The sequence below is a fragment of the Piliocolobus tephrosceles genome, chromosome 8, assembly GCF_002776525.5.
Source record: "Piliocolobus tephrosceles isolate RC106 chromosome 8, ASM277652v3, whole genome shotgun sequence".
NCBI classification, from domain to species: domain Eukaryota; kingdom Metazoa; phylum Chordata; class Mammalia; order Primates; family Cercopithecidae; genus Piliocolobus; species Piliocolobus tephrosceles.
Window position 1 is genome coordinate 53,615,274 of NC_045441.1, and position 21,992 is coordinate 53,637,265.

General features: G+C 40.6%; 1 pseudogene; it reads left to right on the forward strand.

Annotated features, from left to right (window-relative positions):
- Window positions 1–21,241, forward strand: part of LOC111551876 — a 36,100-nt pseudogene extending 14,859 nt beyond the window's left edge.
- The last annotated feature ends 751 nt before the right edge of the window (window positions 21,242–21,992 follow it).

The following is a 21,992-nucleotide window of genomic DNA, read 5'->3' on the forward strand; positions in this document are numbered from 1 at the left end:
CAACCCCTCCATAGATTATATCTACCCCAAACAGGTGTAAATGTGACTGAGTCCACAGGGCATATCCTTGGTGGTGAGTGGATATTGAGTGGGGCTGGCAGCTGTGGGGCCATCGTGAGGGTGGTAGAAAAAGACTGGATCAGGGTTGTGGGATCCCAAGGTCATGGTCATGTTCTTTCCCAACCGCACCTCCTCCCTGCTGCATGCTTCCTTGTCATAGACACACTCCATTCAGTTCCCACTTACCAGCTGCCCGGCTCTCCAACCCTTGGTTCCCTTTAATTTTGTGAGTTTTCTCCAGCTCAGGCACAAGCCACTGTCCTTCCCCCACCCCCATTTCTCTCCCTTTCTCTTCCCTTCTAAATTCCCAGGCCTCCCCCACCCATGATTATCTCCCTTCTCCTGTGCTAAGGTCTGGACTGAGACTGATTCTCGGCTCTGCCCATCTGACAGATGGAGACAGACTACTTGTCCATACAGCAGTATGGCATTTCCTAAGCCATTCCTACTGGCTTGCACTATCTTTTTAAATTCAAATATCCACTTCTCCTCACTAAAAAAGCAAAAAATAAATAAAAAATAAAAAAATTTTTTAAAAAGCTCTACTAGATTCCTTTTGACTTTTATTATTCTCTTCTCAAATATTTGAGACCTAATCACTTAGACTCCAATTTAATTTGACTTTTCCAGATTTTCATCAAATCACTTGATATTTTCTATCTAATAGTGAACACTGCATTTTTAAAAGCCACATTACCTGGCTCCTTGATCTTAGTGACATTCTAAAGATTCACTTGAAAACACAGAGTTTTCTCAGCACAAATGTGAACTCATTTGATTCTGTTAGTCACCCTACAAAGGAGAGAGGTAAAATGGGTATTATCATTGGTCCCACTTCTACTGATGAAGAAATGGAGGCTATGACAATTCAAGTCACCTGTCCCAAAACATGCTACTGGTAAAGGAAGTAGCCCAAATTTATGTAACACCATGACACACCACACTTCTTCTCAAAGACCTATTACAGATGACATCCATTATAGTGAAACATTTGGAATAACTTTTAGGTAACACTTATTTGTAACGGAAATAGATATTCTGAAGAATCAATACTAAATCAGGATATCAAATAGATGGCATCATAATCTTGGTCCTACTGAAGGTATTCACCTATAGATTTTATTATTATTATTATTTTAAATTTAGGAATATGGACACCTTTATTATAGTAACTTTTTTAGGATGACTGTGTTTTGGGGCATTTCTTTGAAATAGCACCTTATTAATCATAAATGGATTCTTGATTTTTATTTTAATCATGTGCCCAGACATGGAGGGAAAAATGGAGAAACTTCAGATTCCTGTGGCCAACTTTTTATCCGGTTATTAAAAGAACTCCTTTCTTGGCCGGGCGCGGTGGCTCAAGCCTGTAATCCCAGCACTTCGGGAGGCCGAGACGGGCGGATCACGAGGTCAGGAGATCGAGACCATCCTGGCTAACAGGGTGAAACCCCGTCTCTACTAAAAATACAAAAAACTAGCTGGGCGAGGTGGCGGGCGCCTGTAGTCTCAGCTACTCCGGAGGCTGAGGCAGGAGAATGGCGTGAACCCGGGAGGCGGAGCTTGCAGTGAGCTGAGATCCGGCCCCTGCACTCCAGCCCGGGCGACAGAGTAAGACTCCGTCTCAAAAAAAAAAAAAAAAAAAAAAACAAAAAATCCCTTCTTCCTTCTTGTGAGGTATCATAAGTTAGAAAGAGGACTCTCCTGGCTGCGAAGTGAGACAGAAGGATTCAAGCCACTTCGCCTGAGGCCTTTCCTAGTCCTCCCTTCGTTTAAACACACACACTCACAACCTCTTTTGATTTACACTGCTGTAGCCCAACTGTTTGGGAAAGCTGATGTTGTGGAATCCCTAAGTCATCTGTGACCTAGGTCACTAAAGACAGGAGCAATTTAGTAAAAGTATTAATTGAAACTCTCCTGACAAGACCTGCTCCTTCAGATAAAGTTACACATCAAACCCACACAGGCCGCCAGGCTATTCTGAGCAGGCTGAGATTTTCAATATCTCATAAACAGGCCCTTCAATCACTACAATCTAATAAGGCTATAATCATCATTGACACTATAATGATTAAAATGAATAAAACCCATTAAGAAAAGTCATGTTGAGTTATTAAAAGTTTCGCTCTGTGTGATATGTAATCTTTTATCCATTTTTTATGATGAAATCTGTAACCATCTATCCACAAAAGACCATTAATTTACTGCTCTGTGGATGTTACCATGCTCTTTAGTTTAACAGCTTATCATTGATTTCTTGAGGGAGATATTATATTTGGAGAAATACACATGGAACAAAAGCCCGAATGTTGCTGTAAATTTCCCACTGACAGAATGATCAAAGTATTTGGGTCTGGTCTGCCGCATGCTAGGGGCTAGGGAACAAGTTTTCTAGAGCAGAGCAAGCCCTCTGGCTACCAGGCAGCAGATACATGTTTTCAGGCATCACAAATGCTTCTAAGGAAAGGTCATGTGCACCATGGGGGGAGGGGGGAACAATAAAATATCCATTAACCGGAGCCTAGTTAACTGGCTTATTGGCATCTATTAGAAACAAATTGCAAACAAAACTGATCCTATTATAAACTTCTCCTCCTCCCCTGGGTCAAGGGCAGTCTCTGATTGGCTCAGAAGAGGCCCCAACAAATACAGCGTTGTCAGATGGCTCCTTTATTTGCAAGGAGAAGACTGGGTTTCTGCCAGCAGCAGTCTCCAGCCTTGACTAGCAGAGAACTACAGAGTTGGGAGGGATATGTGGCCCCGTACCACAGAAAGAGCACTGGAAAGGTGACTAATGTACTCCGGCCAGCATTCTTTCAACAGAGACTTTTTCCCCTAAGCAAACAGCAATAAAAAAGTCTGAATAGAAGAATGTGGACACAGTGCTGAGCTAAGTGGTGGGGGAGCCCGATTCTTAATGTGTACTTTTTCTTATAACAAACTCTGCTTCAGTATCTTTACTGCTCATCTCCTATTTAATCTTATTAACAGTAAAACCTAAAAAGATTCTGTGAAGCCAAGAAGAGGGTGTTGTCTTTGAAGGCATTCTTCATTTTTCCTGAAATGATTAATAAATCCATTTGCTAGCCTTCTCTGGCTGCCTGTCACGGAACAGAATTGCCAGTGTTTTCCAGCAGGTAAGGACAAGACCCACACCGCAAAACAAAAAATGGTGGGCTTATGTTTTATCAGATTTCCTTATTTTCCAGACTTGCTTCCATCACTGAGGTCCTGCTGGGTTTGGGGGGCTTTTTTTTCCACCTTATCTAAATAACATCAGGTTATAAACGTCATTCATAACATACTGTCTCTTTTACTAAGGGAAGCCTGTTTTTACCAAAATAATCAAATATTCTTTATAATGCTCCCCTTTAAAAGAAAATAGCAAATTCCATTTGTAAGGTTGAAGTATAGTTCAAAGAGCAGCTAACAGACATCGATTTTTATCAATCTTTGGAGAGTTAATTTAAGCCTGCACCATTCCATCATGTAAGACAAAATGGTTGCTAAATGAAATTAAAAGGCAAATTCACCAAGAATAAAAAGGAAATCGTTCTTTATATAACACATCATTAACCTGTGGAAATAACTGCTTCGAGGCATGATTGAGGCTAACAGCTTAGTAAAAATTTGTAAATGATGTAATACTTCTACAGATAAGAATGGCATTAGCGATTCTGATCTCTAACAAGGCTCACATTTCTGTGCACACACTCGTACCGCAATTGGAGTCAGGAGGACACTTCACAGGCCGTTACCATGCTTTTGCGAAGTTGGTGACACATAAACAGGGCGGTATCCCTTGTACATACAATTAACGTTTTCTGCTGTTCTCATACCTTCCTCTCACTTTTAACTATATTGATATCAACTGTGGTTCAATTGGGTGACTTATTTGTCCATTTCCATGAGGCAAGCTTTTATTTCCCCTCACTTTTTGGGAGGAGGGGATCAAGATGAAATGCAGTGTAAATGGTCATTTGACTACGTCTAAAGGCCCTTAAGAGAATCACAAATTTACTTAAGCATTCTGATCAAAAAGGACTGATATCACGAAGAAAATTGTGCATGTGTGTGTATCTGTATATAACATAAAGTAAAAGAAGTAAGCCAGAGTGGGGGATAAGGAAATACGGAAGAAATCACTTCAGTACATCAAAGAAGGCTCCTTTTAGTCTATCTTCAGAGAAGGTGAAATTGACTGTTAAAATACCTATAAAGAATGTAAAGACATTCATGAATTTTAATTTATCATCATGGTATTAAAAATATAGCTCTTTCTAACCACGGAGGCACTGAAGATTTTGTGACATGAAAGTTTTCCTGGTGTTAATTTGAGCCTTTAATTAATTATAACCTTTTAGAAGGGGGCTGTATAACTGCCACCAAAAAAATAAAGGTTATGTAAAGATGATGAAAAAAATAAGACTCATTGCAGATTTTTAGTGAAGCTGCACGTTGGTGAACTGTGGTTCTCAAGTGATGAGTCAGCACTTCTGTGATTCCAGGTGGAAAGAGCAATAAAATCTTGCTGAGTTTAGTTATTGAAATTATATGGTTTCATAAACAGTATAATGTTGTTCTCAGCAGGTAAATGTTATATTTTAGTGACATCTATATTATAACACATACAAATTCTCAAGCTCAAGGTCAACAGAGCCTTCTTCAATATGAGCACCTGGAGCCCAGCACTGAGGCTGGAAATGAATAATTCAAGCTCTGAAGTGCTGAGGGCATGGGAAGAGAAACTGAGATTACAGTAACTTATTAATTAGGAAAAAAGATATTTTCCTGGTAGGCCATTTGGAGGTATAGGAAATGTGCAGGTGTGAGTGAGTGAGAACGTTGTATAGGTGACTAAGCTTTCTAATGAGGTAACAGAACTGAGTGAAGATTTTGCAATAATGAAGAGGCAAGCCTGCTGTAGAAATGAAGTGCTTTGGATTTCAGCTTTAACTGTGTTAAAATACAAGTCAAGTGCTCCTTAATTAGAACCAATATACTCCTGTTCATCTGATCACCTTTAAGCCCAGGTAACCACATTTGTACATCTAAACTCCCTCCTGAACTTATTAACTTAAAAAAAAAAAAAAAGCCTGAAGAGACTAACTTTGTTTGGGTTGTTACTAAATCAGCTTTGTTTCCTTGAAAACCCTGCTCATTAGCTGTAATCCTTCCAGCTGTTTTCCCTTAGAGCCTCTGCAGGTCTACTGCCAAGACTGGTGTGGAGATTTTCGCTTAGATAAATGGCACGTTACTGCTCCTCTTTCAAAATGTCTCTATACCACAGGGTGACTATAGTTAATAACAATGTACTATACACTTGAAAATTAGAAAGAGAATAGATTTTAAGTGTTCTCATCACAAAAAAATAAGTATGTGAGGCCATGGATATGTTCATCGACTTGATTTAGCCATTCCATAATGTATACATATTTTGAATGTCATGTTGCACACCATAAATGCATACAACTTTTGTTTACCAATTAAAATTCATCAATTTAGTTAAATCTCCCTCATGTGTGAACAACTTAGTAATTTACAAAGCACTTTGCTTTGCATCAAATTGTATCGAACCCTCACAGCAAATTCTGTGGTAGACAATCTCTATTTTACAGATGATAAAACTAAGATTCAGAAAAGCTGGTTCATTACTTAAGGTCAAACAGGTAATTGTTGAAGTCCAGGAACACATTTAGGTCTTCTCTCTCCAAATCTGCTTCTCTCCTTACCACACCAAACTTCACACTAGGAATCTCGAGCACTGCGTGATGCTCAGTAAGTAGCCATTGTAAAGTCATAATATAATAGTTTATCATTGCTAAATCTTTTATGGGTTGTGTTTCTTTAGACGTTACAGAAGAAAGTGTTTTAAGAGCCGCTGCTTGTTTGCTCTGGTTATCCCAAGACAAACAGTGTGGGCGATGGGAGCTAACCTGACTGGTGGTCTGCCCAGTAGTTATTCCCTCTGCCTTTCTTTCTTGAGAGAACCCTGATTTTGTTTGGAGACCTCCCTTTCTCTATGTAATTCACAGTAAAAGCCTCAATAGATCAAGCCAAGCAAGGTAATGCTGTCTTCTATCAGTGACTGGTTTAGGAAGGAGCATGCGACACAATTCTGGCCAGTGAAACTCAAGAGAAACTACCAGAGGCCTTCTCAGGAAAGTTTCCTTAGTTTTAAAGAGAAGCACATTAAGAAACACTCCCTCTTCTTTTTTTTTTTTTTTTTTTGAGACAGAGTCTTGCTCTGTTGCCCAGGCTGGAGTGCAGTGGCATGATCTCGGCTCACTGCAACCTCTGCCGGTAGGGTTCAAGTGATTCTCCTGCCTCAGCCTCCCGAGTAGCTGGGATTACGGGCACGCACCACCACACCTGACTAATTTTTGTATTTTTAGTAGAGATGGGGTTTCACCACATTGGCCAGGCTGGTCTTGAACTCCTGACCTTAAGTGATCCGCCCACCTTAGCCTCCCAAAGTGCTGGGATTATAGGCGTGAGCCACCGTGCCCAGCTGACCCTCCCTTTTCTTTTAATGGGTAGCATCATCTCATGACCATGAGAAGAGCTAGCCTCAGGAAGAAGCTGATCCACTGAGAACGACAGAGATTGTGGGAAGCCAGGTCCTTGATGAAAAGCTGATGGATTCATCAACCCTGGAGCCACCATGCCCTGGGACTTCTTGTTACAGAAGAAAGTAAAATTCCCTTATTGTTTAAAAAGGTTGAGTCGGAGTTTCCTGCTACTTACAGCCAAGCATCTAACAGAAAATTTGTCCAGGTGAATAAGTTGGACATGTATCTCAATTTAAGGCCATTTAAAGTTACGCTACAATCAGCTGAAAAGATCTTAAATTGCCTAACAACTGTAGGATACTATTATATCCATTAGGTGCTCCAGCTTTCCTAAAAATATACTTATTTTTATTTTCACAAATAAAAAGCACCCAAAAGACCATATATAAAATCATCTTATATATTAATTATAATACATGATTATAAATCTGGAGATCAGCATAATAAAATGGTTAGAAACCTATTAGTTGAAAGCTTGGATAATATATATAGTCTTGAAAAACCCTTATAATTCCAAATCTTATGATGGAGAAATTCTTATACTGATATATCAAGCTGTATCATCTGTTAACATCACAAAGATGTTTGTGGTCACTCATGGAGTCCCCACAATGACACCTAAGATGAGCCAGGCTCAAAAACATAATTAGGATTTACAGTCACGCTGAGAAAAATGTTCTACTATGTCTTCCTTGTGAAATATAGTAATATAAAAGGATGCAATGTAAACCATATTTTGGGAGAGAATAACAAAGAGGTAAAACAAAAATGGAGTGGTTATACGTCTGAGATCCACATATCCTTATATGTGTGGGAATGCTATCAATGAAGAATACCTTGAATCAGGAATGCGTGTGCTCTCCATTTTATCGTCAACAAGTCTCAGGAAATTTAACTAGTTTGAGATAAAGGTAATTTTCCCTAGCTCCTGTGTATACTAGGTCAATATTTCTCAGGGCCTGTTAGATGTTAAAAGATGTGCTCACCTCCCCCCACTCCCCCCCACCACCCACAATAAAGGGAGGGTCTTGGTGTGGGTTTCCCTAGAAATAGGACCTGACTCAAAGATTGAAGTGCAAATAGTTTACTTAGGAGGTGATCCCGGGAAACCCCAATAAAAGAGTGGGGAAGTGAGGCCAGGAGGGGAAGGGAGCCAGTATGGGGAGTTTTATCAAGTCAGTTTCCACTCTCGGCTGCAGGAACTCAGCCCTGATTTTTGTGATACAGGCACTTTTCAGTCAGTTGGGTCAGAATCAGAGTGAGATGGAGTTAGAAGTGCCAAAGTTCCACTGGAGAGTAAGACCTGTGAAAGAGGAGAAGGGGGAAGCAGGCCTGGACAGGAAGAGCTGTCAGACCATCAGACAGAGCGGGCAAAGTCTCTGCCAGCTCATTGACAGCTCCACAGTGAAGACAGCTTGTAGGAGGAATTCTGCCCTACTGGGAAACTCTGGAAAGCATCAGGGAACATGCTTTAGTTTCATAACGGAGAGGCAACTGGGAAACATATCTGCCACCTGCCTGTCCATCTTTGGTTGAACACTGCTTTTGAGGTGAGGGACGTTAACTATCTTGTTCTTTCAGCTTACCTGTTAACAGGTTGAGTGGACTCCCATCAGACCCCCCACCACCATCAAAAAGCAAAAAAAAGAAGACTTCAGGCAAAGAATTGCAGGTGTTCATAGAAAGCAGCCTTCAAAGTGTACAGGTATGTGCTGAGAGGACATGGATGTGGTGCAGACAGCATCTGCTACATAGAGCGAAACACACTGCATTCCTTATCCTCTGCTTGCTAATTTAGAATACACTTTACCATATTAAAGGCTCCGAGAAGACCTGCCTCAGAAACTTGTACAGGTTGGATTAACCTCAATCAGCACTTCCAACATGCATCTAGCAGAACTAGTGAGCGGCAGGTTTCACACTGGGATAAAGCTGCTCCAAATGGGTCAATAGTGGTCATACAAAGGAGGTCAATGATGATGCCAAGACCTATCTAGTTGGAGTCAATTCCTCCCCTGCTGATGGCCCAACTCATATTTTCATTCCAGGCTATGACATAAGTTGCTGGTTAGCCAATAAATGGTCTACTCCGAGTCAGCGTCCAACCTTGATCTGTGCGTACTTGGGAGTTTGGGGGCAATTGACATTGTTTGCATGAAGGATAACATTGTTTGCGTGAAGGATAATCTGGGACAATTCTTTGGGAATTTTATTTTGGAAACATGTAGAAATATAGGAAATTAACAGGAGGAGTAGAAACTTAAAGGATGCATAAAGAGAAGCCTTGAGGCAGTGTTGGAGTTATGAGGGGAAGGAGAGAAGGGGCTGTGAGGGATCTTGGCAAACTGAAATTATGATTCAGCAAAAGGTATTAATTTTTTTTTTTTTTTTTGAGATGGAATTTCACTCTTGTTGCCCAGGCTGGAGTGCAGTGGTGCAATCTCAGCTCACTGCAACATCAGCCTCCTGGGTTCAAGTGATTCTCCTGCCTCAGCCTCCCAAGTAGCTGGGATTACAGGCATGCGCCACGACGCCCAGTTAATTTTGTATTTTCAGTAGAGACAAGATTTCTCCATGTTGGTCAGGCTGGTCTCAAACTCTTGACTTCAGGTGATCTGCCTACCTCAGCCTCCCGAAGCGCTGGGATTACAGGGGTGAAGCACTGCACCCGGCCAAAAAAGTATGAATTTTTAAAGGATAAAGTAGATTTTAAAAAGCATAAGTGCATTGCCAAGTGCAGTGGCTCATGTCTGTAATCCCAGCACTTTGGAAGGCTGAGGCAGGTGGATCATGAGGTCAGGAGTTCAAGACTAGCCTGGCCAAGATGATGAAATCCCATCTCTCCTAAAAAATAAAAAAATTAGCTGGATGCGGTAGTACCTGCTTGTAGTCCCAGCTACTTAGGAGGCTGAGGCAGGAGAATCGCTTGAGCCCGGGGGGTGGAGGTTGCAGTGAGCCAAGATTGCACCACAGCACTCCAGCCTGGGCGACAGAGTGAGACTCCGTCTAAAAAAAAAAAATTAGAATAAGTGCATTGTAGCTAGTTTCAATCAGAGACAAAGAAGAACAGATACCCAGGTTGCTGAGTCATACCACTGGTGGAACTCCAGAGTAAAGATCCATACACTCCCAGTCCTTGGGCCATTGGGACCACCTTAGATCCAGAAACACCCTCCCGTTCTGGACCGATTTCTGGCCCTGTTTCCACTATGCTCTTGGGATTCTGTGAACATTCCTGTTAATCCTCACATAAACTGTCTTTCCTGAGCTTTCTTGAGTAGATCAGTGTTGCTTGCAACTAAACAAGTTTTGTAAATCAGAGGTCAACGAGGGCCTGCTAACAGGTTCATCTGTCAAGCAATACCTGTGACCAGGAAAGGGGCTTTGACAGACCAGGGAGAAAAGGTAGAAGAGAGAAAGGCATGCTGGGTGATATTTCTGTTGAAAACTCATGAAACAGGATGGGATTTCTATTTCTAGTCTCAGTAGTGGGAAGCTTCCACGCTGGTTTCAGACAAAAGCAAAAGCAGTCAGGTTGACAAAGTGGTTTCTGAAGAAAACTTTATCAACTCTACTAGTTCTTGCCCTAGTTCCCTGTTTTTTCACTCAGCAACCTGAGCTGAGGCTCCTAAAGCAGAGAATGGTATAATTTGGAGAACTAAGACTGGGGAGTAGGGCAGGAAATAAAATGAGTTGGGGGTTGGTGGTGGATGCGGAAGATGACCTTTGCCTAAGTGGAAGTCATCTTCACAGTGTATTTTCCTACACAGTCAGGATTCTCTCTAACAGAAATTTACTTTCAAATGGCATAGTGGGAAGAAGTCAGATATTGGCCTCACATAGACTCAGATTCAAATCCCACCACCACTTTTAATGGGTGACAGGATGGCAAATTACTTAACTTCTGTGAGCCCCAGTCTTGTTATCTGTAAATGAGAAGAGTCATATCTATCTACAGTATTATTTTAATAGCCAAATAAAATGCATGAAACAATCAATTATAAATATGTATTTTCCTAATAGGAAAGGAGGTCACTGGGAAGTCTGCATTGCCTATGCCTCTCGAAATCAGCTTTATTAACCTGTAACCTAGTTTTGATTAGAATGGGATAGAACTGGCCAGGCGCGGTGGCTCAAGCCTGTAATCCCAGCACTTTGGGAGGCCAAGACGGGCGGATCACGAAGTCAGGAGATTGAGACCATCCTGGCTAACACGGTGAAACCCCGTCTCTACTAAAAATACAAAAAACTAGCCGGGTGAGGTGGCGGGCGCCTGTAGTCCCAGCTACTCCGGAGGCTGAGGCAGGAGAATGGTGTAAACCCGGGAGGCGGAGCTTGCAGTGAGCTGAGATCCGGCCACTGCACTCCAGCCCGGGTGACAGAGCAAGACTCCGTCTCAAAAAAAAAAAAAAAAAAGAATGGGATAGAACTTAGGAATTTTATTCAATACATATTCTGTGTGGTAGACATAGTGCATAAAGCTACCTTGAATCTTAGGATTTGCAGATGCCAGAGTCTGAGGGACTTTGGGTATAACTCCCTATCCCTTCTTTTATGGGTGAAGAATCCAGGGTCAAGAGGGGTGACGTGACTTGCCCAGGTCATGCAGCCAGTTACCTGCAGAGCCAAGAGGAAGCTGGTGCTGGAGGAAGCTGGCTTTCCAGACTTCCCATTCAGTGTTCTTCCCATCAGAACTTCAGAACTTTCTGGTTTTCTTAACCTTAGATCAAGTTCTCTATTCACACAAAATATATCAACCCAGAATTTCTTTTGGTTTTCTCCATGGTAAATCTAAAAACACTTTTTCTTATAGACTCAGAGGTGTGACTCTTGGGCATGGCATGCTCTTCCCACTCTTTGAAGTGCTCTTCCCCACTCCCGGCTTCACCATCCCCTTCTCAAGTTTGGGTTAGGGGTCCCTTTTTAACTTACCTCAATTATCACATTCTCACTACAGCACTGTTACTGTCATCTCCTCCTCTTGACTGGCCTCCCTGAAGTCCTAAATCTGGTTCCTCCAAGACACGTTGGTTAAATGAAATTTTTTATTCTTTATTTATTTATTTATTTTTTAGATGGAGTCTCACTCTCTCACCAGGCTGGAGTGCAGTGTTGCAATCTTGGCTCAATGCAACCTCCACATCCCGGGTTCAAGTGATTCTCCTGTCTCAGCCTCCTGAGTAGCTGGGACTACAGGCGCATGCCACCACACCCAGCTAATTTTTGTATTTTTAGTAGAAACGGGGTTTCACCGTGTTAGTCAGGATGGTCTCGATCTCTTGACCTCGTGATCCGCCCACCTCAGCCTCCCAAAGTGTTGGGATTATAGGCGTGAGCCAGCACACCTAGCCAGTTGGATGAATTTTTAAATGTATGTTATGAACGTTGAAATAGAAGTTCATTGGAAAAGGTTAGAATAACCCTAAATGTTGAGGTAAATAAAACTACTCTTTGATATCAGTGATTTCTCTACCAAGAACATGTAGAGTAATACAAGTAGGTCAATACACTGACAACCTCTGGAGAACAATGGTCCAGTCTAGCCAGAGTCCTTAATGTGGGGATGGAGTGAAAGCCCCAGAGCAGGGGAACAGAATAAGTCATTTCTAAGTTCTGTATTTCAACCCTGTCTGTAAAGGTGTAGCAAGGAAGGTAGCTTAGATAATGATGATGGTGATGATGATGATGATTTCAGATGGAGTTTTGCTCTTATTGCCCAGGCTGGAGTGCAATGGCATGGTCTCAGCTCCCTGCAACCTCCGCCTCCCAGGTTCAAGCAATTCTCTTGCCTCAGCCTCCCAAGTAGCTGGGCTTACAGGCATCCGCCACCACACCCAGCTAATTTTTGTTACTTTTAATAATCGGCCTCCCAAAGTGCTGGGATTACAGATATGAGCCAGCACACCCGGCAGATTATTTTTAAAGTTACTTTTAGTTCTAAAATAGTGAAATGCTATATTCTAAGTACATTTAATTAAACTACAACTCTGCTAAAGGCTATGAAACTTCATTGTTGTTCTCAGATCAGATTGCAAAGAAATTACCCATTAATAATATGCTTCATAGCAGACTCTACTCTTACGTGTCAGTCATAAAATCAGAAACCTTTGGAAATCTTAGAGCAAAATACACATCATTTACCCCTCTCTTTTTTAGAATCACTATTAGATTTAAAAACACATAAACATAAAAGGCTCTTATATCAATGTATTCATTTATTCTTTTCAAGTTTACTAAGCTCTTACTCAATGAATAGTGCACCATCTGATTCCCAAGAAGGCCAATAAGAAGTTTATATCTGGTCAATGATACTGACAGGTCCCTGCATCGAGTAAAAAAAATTACTTTTGAGAGTGCAAAAAGCCTGGTGTCATTTACCTTTCTACCATAATTATTTGTGAGTGCTTTCAAAGCTAGAAGGAGAAAGCTAACTATACTGAACCAATATTTTGTTTTCGAGTGTGAAACAAAATCAAATGCAAAAGCATAGCAATCTGAGGTAAGCTGATCCCCTCTCTAGGGATAAAGGGAGAGTTCTCTTTTGAAAATGGTTTGCAAAAAATCATACTAGCAGTACAGCTATTAAGAGAAAAGACCTTGAAAGATGCCCTCTTACCAGAGGACTGTTTATAAGATTCATAAGTGCATGTGCTCAAGTATGAGAAACGCCTTTAAGTTTCCCTTTATTATTTTCAAGAATATTCCTAAATTGGGTAGGAAAGCAAGAATCAAAGCCAGGAAATTCTCTTTTAATTTTTAGACACAGAGTGCAGTGGCATGATCATAGCTCACTGCAGCCTCCAACTCCTGGGCTTAAGTGATCCACCAGCCTCAGCCTCCTGAGTAGGTGGAACAACAGATGCGCAGCACCATGCCCAACTAATTTTTTTTTAAAATATTTTTTGAGACAGGAGTTTCACTATATTGCCCAGGCTAGTCTCAAATTCTTGGCCTCAAGGGATCCTTAGCTTCAGCCTCAATTACAGGAATGAGCCACTGTGCCTGGCTAAAGCAGGGAAACTCTAAAAACATATGCTTAATGGGTGAAATCTTAGACTATCAAGCAGCCTGAGAAACAGGAGATTTTCTAGATACTATTGAACCATGAGGCAGTTAATAAGTGAAGAAATGTCTTTGGAGTTGAGAAAACGAAGATTGTGCAGCAACATCCTCATTTCTCTAGGGCAGAGCTGGGGAATTGACTAAATTAAAACTCAGGAAAGATCTACTTAATATAGATGTAGCTATCGATGATTCATCAGTAATTGGTTGAAACCAGTCACTGTCCTCCATAATAATATTAAAAGATGACCTACCCCTGATAACTCAGATGTAGTGGAAGTTAAACCAGGGAAACTTGGTAAGCATGAGACAAATGGAAGCACTGACAATTCCAACTAATTTAGCATATTGAACATCCTATGCGATTTTTACTATTTTTACATGTGCATTGTACATCAGATTGAAAATCAAACTGAAAAATATTCATTATGTTTGCACTGTGTGTGCGTGTGTGTGTGTGTGTGTATGTGTGTGTGAAAGAAAGAGAGTTCTGGAGTGGAAAGATGAAAAAGTGGAAGCACTTACTTAAAGACTTACACCACAGATTTAAAGGAATTTAAAAGAATGCACAATATTGAGCTAAGGCAATCAAACACAAAAGATATGCTAAAATTTCATTTATATGATTTACAACAGGACAAAGTAAACCATGATGTTAAGAGTTGGGACAGTGGTTAGCCTTGGGAAGGGGTTGTTGACTGTAAGGAAGGCAGCACATGGAGCTTTTAGGTGCTGTTGATAATCATCTTCTTAATGTGCTGCTTTCATAAATGTGCTCAGTTTATAAAAATTCATCAAGCTGTACCCTTGTGATATGGGCACTTTTCAGAAAGTTGGGTCAGAAGCAGATTGAGATGGAGTTAGAAGTGCAAAAGTCTCTCTGGAGAGTAACACCTGTGAAAAAGGAGAAGGGGGAAACAGGCCTGGGCAGGAGGAGTTGTCAGACCTTTGTAAAGAGTGGGCAAAGTCTCTGCCAGATCATTAACAGCTCCACAGTCAAGACAGCTCATAGGAGGAATTCTGCGGTAGGTGGAGATGACCTGGCCCTTGTAATAAAGTCTTGCTCAGTTATTGGCTGGGGCTGCCTTGACAAGGTGTGTCCTCAGCTCAAAAGCTGAAGTGGACCCAAAGTAGTCAACAGTGAGAGGCTCTCAAGTACCCTTACTCCTTGTAGCTGGGCAATTAGTTCTTTCTTAAAAGGGATTTGGGCACCATATAGTGCAAGAGACTGAATTGTGGATATCTCAAAGTACAAAGATTAGCTGGGAGTGGTGGCATGCACCTGTAGTCCCATCTACTCGGGAGGCTGAAGCAGGGGAATCGCTTGAACCCGAGAGGTGGAGGTTGCAGTGAGCTGAGATCGCACCACTGCACTCCAGCCTGGTGACAGAGGGAGACTCCATCTCAAATAAATAAATAAATATTAATAACGTAATATGTAAGTAGATGATATTATGCTTTAAAAGTTTACTTTTAAGAAAACAGAATGCACCATCCACTCCAGGTGTTCTCAAAATCTGCTTGCACAGAACCCCAGGGTTATACACATTAAATCAAAGCATTCCACTAATGAAAAATGGAAAGATGATGATTTTTTTTCCCACTTTCACAGAACAAAGAGCTAAGATAATGATAAGCTTTTCTTACTAAGCTTTTATCTCATAAATTCTTCTTAAATCTTTGACACACACTACTGAATGTCTGTATAAAAATAAGATGAGGCCAGGTGCGGTGGCTCATGCCTGTAATCACAGCACTTTGGGAGGCCAAGGTGGGCGGATCATGAGGTCAAGAGATGGAGATCATCTTGGCCAACATGGTGAAACCTCATCTCTACTAAAAATACCAAAATTAGCTCGGCATGGTGGTGCTCACCTGCAGTCCCAGCTACTCAGGAGGCCAAGGCAGGAGAATCACTTGAACCCAGGAGGCGGAGGTTGCAGTGAGCCGAGATCGCACCACTGCACTCCAGCCTGGTGACAAAGCGAGACTCCATCTCAAAAAAAGAAAAGAATAAGATGATATCTAACCTAGGACAAAATTACATATTTTGTCATATCAGCATTTCATGAGATTCCACAAAGGACACCATGACATCCAGGTGTCCCACCACAGGAACAAGATTGAGGATCAACAAAGCTAGTTGGAAATAATGGATGCCAGAACTCTAAGGAACCCACAGAAGATCAGTTTTCAAATCATGAGCCACTGGGGAGCAAATGAGCCAACCTCAAAATTGACAAGCAGTTATGGTGCTATGTGTCTCCCGTGTTTACTGGACACTGTGTTGCATGGGGCTCCTCATCTTGGTAAGTCCTCTGCTTGTTCCCTTAAATTCAGTTTGAATGTACCTGTATGCTTAGTCTGTTTCTGCCGACATGTGTTTCACTAGTCTGCCAATCTTAGTATCAGAGACATCCAGGCCTAGATCTTAATCATGCCCTCTGGATTCCAACACACACACACACACACACACACACACACACACACACACACTCCTTTCCAACTATCCTCTCTGAACTTTGCCACTCATAACCTCTTATCCCTCACATCATACTCTCTGTTTGACCCACCAACCTGGCCTGTTTCCCAGACCAAGGGCCTCTAGGCTTGCCCTGTCTTGCAGCCACTCTGGTGGTAAAATATGTTAGGTATGAGAGCATTTTTTAGAAGTTCATAATAGAGCCAAGGATGTGTAGCAGAATATATATATATAAATTCTCCTGAGAATAGGAAGAAATAGCAATCATTTGAGGGTCATATAATCAGAAATGCAAATATATGAAAGTGTATGAAATATATGAAAAAATACATGAAACAATGGTCTTTAAGACATTGGAGATAAGTCAATGGAGAACAGTGAACCCTGAAAGATGGGCAATGTACAAGACGAGCCTTTCAATTACCTTAGTCTACTACCTGCAGAGAGTTTCCAGGCTGTGGCATAGGGAGGGGAAACCCAGGAAACGCCCAAAAATCTCCCCGGGCTGGGGAGAGCCTGGAATACAGGGAGATCAAGGTGGCTAAAGAACACAGGGCAGAGTGCCAGAGAAGAAAAAAACTGCACAGAGAACTTCACAGATTTGCGGAGGAACTGCCCCCAAGTTTTCAGCAAAGTACTGATTAGTGCATGTAGGTGAGGAAATCACCTGAGGCCAGGAAAAGAAGCACCTGAGAGGATACGAGGAAACAATCTCCAGAAATCATTTGGGGCCAGGAATCGTTTCTGTTCCACCAGCCAGAGTGAAGAACCTCATAATTCAAAGGACATTTGGTAGAGTTCTCAAAAGAAGTTTTCCTCAGTAGTGGGACAAGGTCAGTGGTGAGGCAAAAGCTCTGGTCTTGCCTTAAAAAAAATTAAAAACAAGACCTGAAAGAATCAGACTGTTCCAAGTGACTTAACTCCCTCCCAGAACAAAGCTGAAGAACATGTATAGGAATACAAAAATATCTAGCACCCAATAAGATAAAATTCATAATGCCTGGCATCCAAATAAAAATTACTAGACACACAAAGAAGCAGGAAAATATGACCCATAATGAAGAGAAAGATCAACCAATTGAAACTGACCCAGAAATGACACAGTTGATAGAATTAGTAAACAAGGAGTTAAAAAGTTATCATAATTGAATTACATATGTTCAAGAAACTAGAAGAAAGACTGTGCATGAAAGACTAATATGTTTGAAAGATTTTTTTTTAAGCTGCAAACCAGGATGTCTGAATAAAGTCTGTACTTAATAGTACTATACCAATGCTAATTTCTTAATTTTGATAAATACATCATGATAATATAAGAAGTTAACTTTTAAGTAAATTGGGTACAGAGTGGGAACTGGGAACACTCATTACTATCTTTTCAGCTCTTTGTATTTTTGTAAATTTAAAATCATTTCAAGATAAATTTTGTAAAGTGACAAAACAAAGCATCATGTGCCAAGAAAAGAATATCTAAATCAAATTTCTAGAAATAAAAACTGCAGTATCTGACATGAAAAATATGCTGAATGGGATTAACAGTAATTGCTGAAGAAAGAGTTAATGAACTTAAAGACACAGCAGTCTTTAAAATAAAATACCAAGATTTGAGCTGGGAGCAGTGGTTCACGCCAGTAACCTCAGCACTTTGAGAGGCTGAGGTGGGTGGATCACCTGAGATCAGGAGTTCGAGACCAGCCTGACATGGTGAAAACCTGTCTCTACTAAAAATACAAAAATTAACTCGGCATGGTGGTAGGCACCCAGGTACTCGGGAGGCTGAGGCAGGAGAATCGCTTGAACCCAGGAGGCAGAGGTTGCAGTGAGCCGAGATCGTGCCATTGCATTCTAGCCTGGGTGATAAGAGCAAGACTTCATCTCAAATTAAAAAAAAAAAAAAAAAAAAAAAAAATTAGAAATAAAATACCAAGATTTTAAAAACTAAAAGAAAAGAGCATCAGTGAATTTTATGACATCTTCAAGAGCCTAATATACATGTAACTGGAGTTTCTGAAGAAAGGAGGGCTGAAAAAATATTTGAAGAAGTGATCAAATTTTTTTTCAAATTTCATTACCCACAGATCCAAGAAGTTCAATGAACCCAAAGCACAAGAAACGTGAAAAACACTACACTAAGTCATATCACAATCAAATTGCATAAAATCAGTGATAAAGTAAAATACTAAAATAAAGAGAAAAATGTTAAACTTATTCAGAAAATATGGGTAAATATACAGGACATTTACTAAGAACCTACTATGAGCCAGGTGCAGTGGCTCATGCCTGGAATCCCAGCACTTTGTGAGGCCGAGACAGGCAGATCCTGAGGTCAGGACTTCAAGACCAGCCTGACCAACATGGTGAAACCCCGTCTTTACTAAAAATACCAAAATTAGCAGGGCGTGGTGGCATGTGCCTGTAATCCCAGCTACTCGGGAGGCTGAGGCAGGAGAATCACTTGAACCTGGGAGGTGGAGGTTGCAGTGAGCCAAGATCAAGCCACTGCATTCTGGCCTGGGCAACAGAGAGAGGACTCCGTCTCAAAAAAAAAAAAAAAAACCTACTATGGTCCAGTGCTCAAAATATTTTTCTTTTCCTTTCCTTTCCTTTCCTTTCTTTTTCTTTTTCTTTCTTTCCTTCAGACTAGGAGGTCTAGGAGATGTTACATATGTTTTTACCTTGGACCCTTGGTTCTTTGCACTCCAAAGATGTATGCTAGTCAAATAACTTTTTCATAAATCAAATGCCCTCCTTGCCTTGAAGAAAGTTGTAGTCTAGAAATTAGTAAAACTACTTAGTATGTAAGCTTTTAGACTTACATTTTATTTTTCTTGAAGATGCCTATTACTAAGCACACCTAAATATAGCATGTTTAAAGTTGCTTACAGATAAAGTTTCACAAGTGAAAAATAATATTTTATTCATTATGAACCTGTTTTGAAGGCAAAGGAGTTCTGAAGCTGATTGTAGTTGGTAATTGTATTCAAAGAGGGAAGGAGAAGGGACATCTGAAACTGAAGGGAAGGAAGATTTCCAAACACAAGGCTTTTGATATTTTTAAAAGTACAAGTGTGAAGAGACGGAAAGTCATCACTGTGTGTGTGTGTGTGTGTGTGTGTGTGTGTGTGTGTGAACAGATTTTAGTTTCAAATTTTCTATTATCCACTTCTACAAATGTATCCAAGGATTTGCTTATACCAAATATACTTCTGTGTTTGTGAACAACACTGTGATGATGTTAGAAATGTTCCATTTGGATGTTCAGCATGGGAGCGTGCTGCCTGCTGAGAGGGATTTTTCAGCATGCCACTTAGTATATATTTGGATTACATAATCACAAAAGCCTAGCCTCTGTCTTTCCCTCTGCCTCTCAGCCTCCCTTTCTTTTCATATATTCCTCCCTCTTACTGTTGATCAGTGCATCACTTCAAAAGGAAAAAAACAAAAAGCTTGAACCAGGAGGATTTCTGTTCACTTTGGCAGTTCCAGAACTCGTTATCCCTCAATTGACCACTGGAGACTCTGCTGCTATATATTTAAATCACCCTAGGCATTAGCTGGGGATGGATTTATCATGAAACTTTTATAATACAGAGGGCCACAGGGAATCGAGTGCTTTTAAATGTCTCCTCTTCTGCAGGCAAGTGATAACTTCACTCTTTGGTGAGTCCCTGTTGCTTTACTATTACACTCAGATGTTTTCATTCCAAGAGGAAAATATTATGACTGAATTTAAAGTTTCAGTATTTGAGATGGTTGGATTGCACACCAGGTAGTTGAATCTTTTTTCTATATTTAATATATTCTACAATCAGTTATATTTACTGCTTCTGATTCCAACTAGTCCCCATGCTAAATGAAAAAAGACTTGGAAACCTACATAATTTGAGTTTTAAAAAACTATTTTGTGCAAACTTCCATCCAGGACATAAATCCCTTCTACTGCATTCTTAACAGCACCAACCTTCTCAAATGAATGAGAATAGTATTGGGGATTTATGTGAAATGCGAAATCAGGACTTGAACAAAAGATTGAGAACCAAGGGCTCCCCTAAGTTAACAGAGGAGCCGAGGAAGCATGGCTAAAGTCTCTTCCCACTGCTGTCCTGTCTAAGTCAGAGTCCTTTAAAGAGCTTGAACAGCTATGGAAGTTCTTCATGTGGGGGAAGAACTTTGGAACAACCAATGAGAGTGTGAGGAGCCATTCTGAGCAACTGGAAACACTCAGAGTCCGTGTGCTAATGAAAGACCCGAACACCAAGCACTCCAGGGGCTGTGGGTTGTCCCATATGCCACTGTGGAGGAGGTGGATGCAGCCATGAATGCAAGATCACGCAACGTGGATGGAAGAGCTGTGGAACCAAAGACAGCTGTCTCAAGAAAAAGTTCTCAAAGACCAGGTGCCCACTTAACTGTGAAAAAGATCTTTGTTGGTGGCATTAAAGAAGACACTGAAGAACGTCACCTAAGAGATTATGTTGAACAGTATGGGAAAATTGAAATATTGAAATCATGGCTGACCAAGGCAGTGGAAAGAAAAGGGGCTTTGTGTTTGTAACCTTTGACAACCATGACTCCACAGATAAGACTGTCGTTCAGAAATACTATCCTGGGAGTGGCCACACTGTGATGTTAGGAAAGCCCTGTTGGAGCAAGAAATGGCTGGTGCCTCATCCAGCCAAAGAGGTTGAAGTCATTCTGGAAACTTTGGTGGTGGTCATGGAGATGGTTTTGGTGGTCATGACAACTTTGGTCATGGAGGAAACATTAGTGGTTATGGTAGCTTTGGTAGCAGCCGTGCTGGTGGTGGATATGGTGGCAGTGGAGATGGCTATAAGGAATTTGGTAATGATAGGAGCAATTTTGGAGGTGATGGAAGCTACAATGATTTTGGCAATTACAATAATCAATCTCCAGATTTGGACCCATGAAGGGAAGAAACTTTGGAGGCAGAAGCTTTGGCCCCTATGGTGGTAGAGGCCAATACTTTGCCAAATCATGAAACCAAGGTGGGTATGGTGCTTCTAGTAGCAGCAGTCACTATGTCAATGGCAGAAGATTTTAATTACTGACACCAACAAAGCTTGGCAGGAGAGGAGAGCCAAAGAGGTGACAGGGAAGCTACCAGTTACAACAGATTTGTGGACTCAGCCAAGCACAGTGGTGGCAGTGCCCAGCTGCTACAAAGAAGACATGTTTTAGACAATGCTCACGTGTGCGCACAAAAAGCTCAAGGACTGTATTTGTGGCAGGTTATTTTAGTTTCTGTTCTGTTCTGTTCTGTGGAAAGTATAAAGCATTCTAACAAAAGTTTTTCATGCACCCATGCTATGGATTGCTAAATCTAACAGTCTGATCGTAACACTGAATACATGTCTTTTTTAAATAAATAAAATAAAACTCTAGCTAGACATAGAGTCTTCTTTCCTAAGAAGACTTAAAAGATATACACCAAAATATTGGCAATACTTCTTTCTGAGTGGTGGAATTAATTTTTAATAATTTTATATTAATTAATACTAATATTTATTGTGAAATTATTTTTCTCAATTATAAAAGTAATATAGTTATCATTATACAAAATTAAGGGGAAAAAGCTAAAAAGACTAAACATTTTGAAGTATATCTTTCTGAAATTTTGTAAAATTAAATATAACTTTTTCTTATTATAAAAATATATCTATTCAATGTTGAAAATTTTAAAATATAGATAAGCAAGTAGAAAAACATTTATTGAATGATTTTTATTTTCTTTCTTTTGCTTATTTTTAAACTACAAGTTTTCAACAATGAGTATACATTGCTTTGGAGTACAA